The sequence below is a fragment of the Triticum aestivum genome, chromosome 2D (genome assembly GCF_018294505.1).
Source record: "Triticum aestivum cultivar Chinese Spring chromosome 2D, IWGSC CS RefSeq v2.1, whole genome shotgun sequence".
Classification (NCBI taxonomy): Eukaryota; Viridiplantae; Streptophyta; class Magnoliopsida; order Poales; family Poaceae; genus Triticum; species Triticum aestivum.
In genome coordinates this window covers 576,110,365-576,118,427 of record NC_057799.1, presented here as the reverse complement: position 1 = coordinate 576,118,427, position 8,063 = coordinate 576,110,365, and the positions used below count along the sequence as shown (strand labels likewise).

The 8,063-nt window shown below is 48.1% G+C and overlaps 1 pseudogene; it reads left to right on the top strand.

Moving 5' to 3' along the window:
- The first annotated feature begins 6,243 nt into the window (after window positions 1-6,243).
- The window catches only part of LOC123055954 (uncharacterized), a 3,217-nt pseudogene continuing 1,397 nt past the window's right edge, over window positions 6,244-8,063 (top strand).

The following is an 8,063-nucleotide window of genomic DNA, read 5'->3' as shown; positions in this document are numbered from 1 at the left end:
TGCTAAGAATGGATCCTTTCTAGAGAAGGAGTTTCTCTCGAAAGAAGTGAGTGGGAGGAAAGTAGAACTTGATGAGGTAACTCTACCTGCTCCCTTATTGGAAAGTAGATCATCACAGAAACCAGTTTCTGCGACACCTACACCAATTAGTGGGGAAGTTAATGATAATGATCATGAAACTTCAGATCAAGTTATTACTGAACCTCGTAGGTCAACCAGATTAAGATCCGCACCAGAGTGGTACGGTAATCCTGTTCTGGAGGTTATGTTACTAGACCATGACGAACCTACGAACTATGAAGAAGCGCTGGTGAGCCCAGATTCCGCAAAATGGCTTGAAGTCATGAAATCCGAGATGGGATCCATTTATGAGAACAAAGTATGGACTTTGGTTGACTTGCCCGATGATCGGCAAGCCATTGAAAATAAATGGATCTTTAAGAAGAAGACTGACGCTGACGGTAATCTTACTGTCTATAAAGCTCAACCCTTTTGCGAAAGGTTTTCGACAAGTTCAAGGGATTGACTATGATGAGACCTTCTTACCCATAGCGATGCTTAAGTCTGTCCGAATCATGTTAGCAATTGCCACATTTTATGATTATGAAATTTGTCAAATGGATGTCAAAACTGCATTCCTGAATGGATTTCTGGAAGAAGAGTTGTATATGATGCAACCGGAAGGTTTTGTCGATCCAAAGGGAGCTAACAAAGTGTGCAAGCTCCAGCGATCCATTTATGGACTGGTGCAAGCCTCTCGGAGTTGGAATAAACGCTTTGATAGTGTGATCAAAGCATTTGGTTTTATACAGACTTTTGGAGAAGCCTGTATTTACAAGAAAGTGAGTGGGAGCTCAGTAGCATTTCTGATATTATATGTGGATGACATATTGCTGATTGGAAATGATATAGAATTTCTGGATAGCATAAAGGGATACTTGAATAAGAGTTTTTCAATGAAAGACCTCGGTGAAGCTGCATATATATTAGGCATCAAGATCTATAGAGATAGATCAATACGCTTAAGTGGACTTTCACAACGCACATACCTTGACAAAGTTTTGAAGAAGTTCAAAATGGATCAAGCAAAGAAAGGGTTCTTGCCTGTACTACAAGGTGTGAGATTGAGTAAGACTCAATGCCCGACCACTGCAGAAGATAGAGAGAAGATAAAAGATGTTCCCTATGCTTCAGCCATAGGCTCTATCATGTATGCTATGCTGTGTACCAGACCTGATGTGTGCCTTGCTATAAGTTTAGCAGGGAGGTACCAAAGTAATTCAGGAGTGGATCACTGGACAGCGTTCAAGAACATCCTGAAATACCTGAAAAGGACTAGGGATATGTTTCTCGTTTATGGAGGTGACAAAGAGCTCATCGTAAATGGTTATGTTGATACAAGCTTTGACACTGATCCGGACGATTCTAAATCGCAAACCGGATACGTGTTTACATTGAACGGTGGAGCTGTCAGTTGGTGCAGTTCTAAGCAAAGTGTCGTGGCGGGATCTACGTGTGAAGCGGAGTACATAGCTGCTTCGGAAGCAGCAAATGAAGGAGTCTGGATGAAGGAGTTCATATCCGATCTAGGTGTCATACCTAGTGCATCGGGACCAATGAAAATCTTTTGTGACAATACTGGTGCAATTGCCTTAGCAAAGGAATCCAGATTTCACAACAGAACCAAGCACATCAAAAGACGCTTCAATTCCATCCGGGATTTAGTCCAGGTGGGAGACATAGAATTTTGCAAGATACATACGGATCTGAATGTTGCAGACCCGTTGACTAAGCCTCTTCCACGAGCAAAACATGATCAACACCAAGACTCCATGGGTGTAAGAATCATTACTGTGTAGTCTAGATTATTGACTCTAGTGCAAGTGGGAGACTGAAGGAAACATGCCCTAGAGGCAATAATAAAGTATTATTTATTTCCTTATATCATGATAAATGTTTATTATTCATGCTAGAATTGTATTAACCGGAAACATAATACATGTGTGAATACATAGACAAACAGTGTCACTAGTATGCCTCTACTTGACTAGCTCGTTAATCAAAGATGGTTATGTTTCCTAGCCATAGATATGAGTTGTCATTTGATTAACGGGATCACTTCATTAGGAGAATGACGTGATTGACTTGCGCCATTCCGTTAGCTTAGCACTCGATCGTTTAGTATGTTCCTATTGCTTTCTTCATGACTTATACATGTTCCTATGACTATGAGATTATGCAACTCCCGTTTACCGGAGGAACACTTTGTGTGCTACCAAACGTCACAACGTAACTGGGTGATTATAAAGGTGCTCTACAGGTGTCTCCAAAGGTACATGTTGGGTTGGCGTATTTCGAGATTAGGATTTGTCACTCCGATTGTCGGAGAGGTATCTCTGGGGCCACTCGGTAATGCACATCACTATAAGCCTTGCAAGCATTGTAACTAATGAGTTAGTTGCGGTATGATGTATTACGGAACGAGTAAAGAGATTTGCCGGTAACGAGATTGAACTAGGTATCGAGATACCGACGATCGAATCTTGGGCAAGTAACATACCGATGACAAAGGGAACAACGTATGTTGTTATGCGGTCTGACCGATAAAGATCTTCGTAGAATATGTAGGAACCAATATGAGCATCCAGGTTCCGCTATTGGTTATTGACCGGAGAGGTGTCTCAGTCATGTCTACATAGTTCTCGATCCCGTAGGGTCCGCACGCTTAACGTTATGATGGCAGTTATATTATGAGTTTATATGATTTGATGTACCGAAGGTTGTTCAGAGTCCCGGATGTGATCACGGACATGACGAGGAGTCTCGAAATGGTCGAGACATAAAGATTGATATATTGGAAGCCTATGTTTGGACATCGGAAGTGTTCCGGGTGAAATCAGGATTTTTTCGGAGTACCGGGAGTTTACCGGAACCCCCCGGTAACTTAATGGGCCTTAGTGGGCCTAGGTGGAAGAGAGGAGAGGAGGCTAGGGCAGGGCCGCGCCCCCCTTCCCCCCCCCAGTCCGAATAGGACAAGAAGAGGGGGGCACCGCCCCCCCTTCCTTCCTCCCCTCCACCTCTTCCCCCTTCCACTCCTAGTCCAACATGGAAAGGGGGGGAGTCCTACTCCCGGTAGGAGTAGGACTCCTCCTGGCGCGCCACTACCTCCTAGGCCGGCGGCCTCCCCCTTGCTCCTTTATATACGGGGGCAGGGGGCACCTCTAGACACACAATTGATCAACAATCTTTTGGCCGTGTGCGGTGCCCCCCTCCACCATATTACACATCGATAATATCGTAGCGGTGCTTAGGCGAAGCCCTGCGTCGGTAGAACATCATCATCGTCACCACGCCGTCGTGCTGACGAAACTCTCCCTCAACACTCGGCTGGATCAGAGATCGAGGGACGTCATCGAGCTGAACGTGTGCTGAACTCGGAGGTGCCGTGCGTTCGGTACTTGATCGGTCGGATCGTGAAGACGTACGCTACATCAACCGCGTTGTGTTAACGCTTCCGCTAACGGTCTACGAGGGTACGTGGACAACACTCTCCCCTCTCGTTGCTATGCATCACCATGATCTTGCGTGTGCGTAGGAATTTTTTTGAAATTACTACGTTCCCCAACATCCCCAAGCTTGGGACAAACATTAATTTCAGCAAATATATTCTCAAATATGTCATCCTTATCAAACATAGCTTCCCCAAGCTTGGGCCTTTTCATATCATAAGCATAATCACTCTCATCATTAATAGTATGGATAGCACCAATAGTATAGCAATTATCATATTCTTCCAAGCAAGTGCCAAAAAGATTTTCAAGATCACAAGGAGTACCATTATCTTCCCAATCATAATCATGACAACAAGCAATAGGCATAACGAGATCATCATCAAGTGCATCATCTTCCACAATTATTTTTGATTCATTTTCATGAGGCACAACAATAATAGGAGCGACATTATTTGGGAGAGATATCTTTCTATCTCTCTTCCTTTTTCTTTTCTTCTTCCTCATCTCATGTGTGGGTTCAATCCTCTTTTTGGAGTTCCTTATTAATGAGATTGGTTGAATAGAAGGCTCCTCCTCGTTACCTTCAAGCACTCACCTCCCCGGCAACGGCGCCAGAAACTGCTTGATGTCTACTACACAACCTTCTTCTTGTAGACGTTGTTGGGCCTCCAAGTGCAGAGGTTTGTAGGACAGTAGCAAGTTTCCCTCGACCTAAGTTTTATCATTCCGTGGGAGGCGTAGGATGAAGATGGTCTCTCTCAAGCAACCCTGCAACCAAATAACAAAGAGTCTCTTGTGTCCCCAACACACCAGTACAATGGTAAATTGTATAGGTGCACTAGTTCGGCGAAGAGATGGTGATACAAGTGCAATATGGATGATAGATATAGGTTTTTGTAATCTGAAAATATAAAAACAGCAAGGTAGCAAGCAATAAAAGTGAGCGTAAACGGTATTGCAATGCTAGGAAACAAGGCCTAGGGTTCATACTTTCACTATTGCAAGTTCTCTCAACAATAATAACATAATTGGATCATATAACTATCCCTCAACATGCAACACAGAGTCACTCCAAAGTCACTAATAGCGGAGAACAAACGAAGATATTATGGTAGGGTACGAAACCACCTCAAAGTTATTCTTTCCAATCAATCCGTTGGGCTATTCCTATAAGTGTCACAAACAGCCCTAGAGTTCATACTAGAACAACACCTTAAGACACAAATCAACCAAAACCCTAATGTCACCTAGATACTCCAATGTCACCTCAAGTATCCGTGGGTACGATTATACGATATGCATCACACAATCTCAGATTCATCTATTCAACCAACACATAGAACCTCAAAGAGTGCCCCGAAGTTTCTACCGGAGAATCAAGACGAAAACGTGTGCCAACCCCTATGCATAGGTTCATGGGCGGAACCCGCAAGTCGATCACCAAAACATACATCAAGTGAATCACGTGATATCCCATTGTCACCACAGATACGCACGGCAAGACATACATCAAGTGTTCTCAAGTCATTAAAGACTCAATCCGATAAGATTACTTCAAGGGGAAAACTCAATCCATTACAAGAGAGTAGAGGGGGAGAAGCAACATAAGATCCAATTATAATAGCAAAGCTCGCGATACATCAAGATCGTGCCAAATCAAGAACCCGAGAGAGAGAGATCAAACACATAGCTACTGGTACATACCCTCAGCCCCGAGGGTGAACTACTCCTTCCTCGTCATGGAGAGCGCCGGGATGATGAAGATGGCCACTGGTGAGGGTTCCCCCTCCGGCAGGTGCCGGAACAGGGTCCCGAGAGGTTTTTGGTGGCTACAGAGGCTTGCGGCGGCGGAACTCCAGATCTATTCTGTTCCCCGAAGGTTTTAGGGTATATGGATATATATAGGCGGAAGAAATACGTCAGGGGAGCCACGAGGGGCGCACGAGGGTGGACGGCGCGCCCCCTACCTCCTGGCTCCCTCGTTTCTTTCCTGACGTGCACTCCAAGTCTATCAGGTTGCTTTCCTTCCAAAAATAACTTCTCCAGAAGGTTTCATTCCGTTTCGACTCCGTTTGATATTCCTTTTCTTTGAAACACTAAAACAAGGGAAAAAACAGGAACTGGCACTGGGCTCTGGGTTAATAGGTTAGTCCCAAAAATTATATAAACGTGCATAGTGAAGCCCATAAAACATCCAAGATGGATAATATAATAGCATGAATACTTCATAAATTATAGATACGTTGGAGACGTATCAGTAGAGTCTTCGGTCTTTGTACCCACTTAGCCCATCAGTCTGGCCCATGTAACAGGTCGGACGCCCGAGGACCACTTAGTCCAGGACTCCCTCAATGGGTAACACAGATGCCTCAGGTCGGGTGGCGACGTGGGCCATCGAGCTAGCTCCCCACACCATCCTCTACTAGCCCCGCACCGCCATCAAATCTCAAGCGCTGGCCGACTTCCTAGTCGACTAGGCCGAGACCCAGTACCTACCGCCAACGCCGGATTCCACGCATTGGCGGATGCACTTCGACAGCTCGAAGATGCGCACCGGTTTGGGAGCCGGCATCATCCTCACCTCTCCCAAAGGTGACACAAGCTCAAGCACACGTTGCATATCCACTTTGTCGCCTCCAACAACGTGTCCGAGTACGAGGAACTCTTCCATGGGCTCCGGCTAGCCAAGGAGATCGGGATCCACCGGATTTTGTGCTACGGCGACTCGGACATGGTGATCCAACAGTCTTCCGGCATCTGGGACGCCAAGAACGCCAACATGGCAAGCTACCGCTTCCTCGTCCAGCAAATCAGCGGACACTTTGACCGGTGCGAGTTCCTCCATGTGCCACGGGCCGACAACGAAGCAGCTGACATGCTGGCACGGATTGGCTCCACCCGGCAGGCCATACCAGCCAGCGTCTCCCTCGAGTGCCCGCGCAAGCTGTCTATGAAGCCTTCATCAGAATCAGAATCCATCTTCGTGTCGGCTGACCCTGGAGCAGTCGGATCCGGCTCGGGGACTTCTGCAGGCGGCCCGAGGACTTCTGCAGGCGGCCTGGGGGCTGCAGCACCCGAACTCGGCCTAGGGACTCCTGCAGTCGGCCCGGGGACTTCAACGACGCAGCAAGCAGCCACCGGCTCTGACCCGCCGCCTCCCAACCCGGCCTCCCTAGTGCCGGTTGCTGTCATGACGATGGTTGAAGCTCTGTCTTGTGTGCAGCCCATCCTCAAGTTTCTGGTGAGCTACCAGCGGACGAAATCTTGGCCCGGTAGGTGCAACACCTGGGGGCCGCATACACGATCGTCAACAGAGAGCTCGTCAGCCGCAGCGTGACTGGCGTCTTCCAGCACTGTGTATAGCCGTAGAAGGGCATTGCTATCCTCAAAGACATTCATCAAGGCGAATGTGGCCACCATGCCGCCTCCAGAGCCCTTGTTGACAAAGCCTTCTGCCACGGTTTCTTCTGGAAGACAGCTTTGGACGACGCCAAGGAGTTGGTCCGCAAGTGCAAGGGGTGTTAGCGCTTCAGCTCCAAGCAGCACCTGCCGGCCTCTGCACTCAAGACCATCCCCATCACCTGGTCATTTGTCGTATGGGGATTGGACATGGTGGGCCCATTCAAGAGAGCACGCGCGACGGCATCACCCATCTGCTGGTTGTCGTTGACAAGTTCACAAAGTGGATTGAGGCGAGGCCAATCAAGAAGCTGAATGGTCCAACTACCCTCACGTTCATCACGGATATCACCGTTTGGTACGGCATCCCGCATAGCATCATCACCGACAACGGCATGAATTTTGCCAAAGGCGCCTTGGCCCGTTTCTCCACGACGAAGGGCATCCAACTTGACCTCGCATCCATTGCCCATCCACAGTCAAACGGCCAAGTGGAGCGAGCAAACGGCCTCATCCTGTCCAGCATCAAGCCTCCGCTGGTCGAGCCACTGGAGTGCTCTGCCGGCTGCTGGATCGAGGAGCTGCCAGCCATCCTTTGGAGTCTACGGACAATGCCAAATCGATCAACCAGCTTCACACCCTTCTTCCTCATGTACGGGGCCGAGGCTGTCATCCCAACTGACATAGAGTTCGACTAGCCTTGCGTCACCATGTACACAGAGGTGGAAGCCAAGGAGGCGCGAGAAGACGGTGTCGAGTTGCTCGAAGAGGCCCGGCTGATAGAACTCAGCCGGTCCGCCAGCTACCAGCAGAGTCTACGCCGCTACCACAACAGGAAGATCAAGCCGCGTGCTTTCCGCGAGGGCGACCTTGTGCTCCGGCTGATCCAGCGAACAGCCGGCCAGCATAAGCTCTTGGCTCCTTGGGAGGGGCGTTTCATCATCAGCAAGGCCCTGGGCAATGACTCCTACTACCTCATCGACGCACAAAAGCCCAGGGCACGTAAGAGGGACAATGCCAGCCAAGAGTCGGATCGCCCGTGGAACGCAAACCTTCTCCGCCCATTTTATAGTTGATGCAGTGTATGTACCATGCTACCTTTTGTACTAAGCAAAGACAACAGGAACCCCAGGTGCACTCGGGGGCTACCTT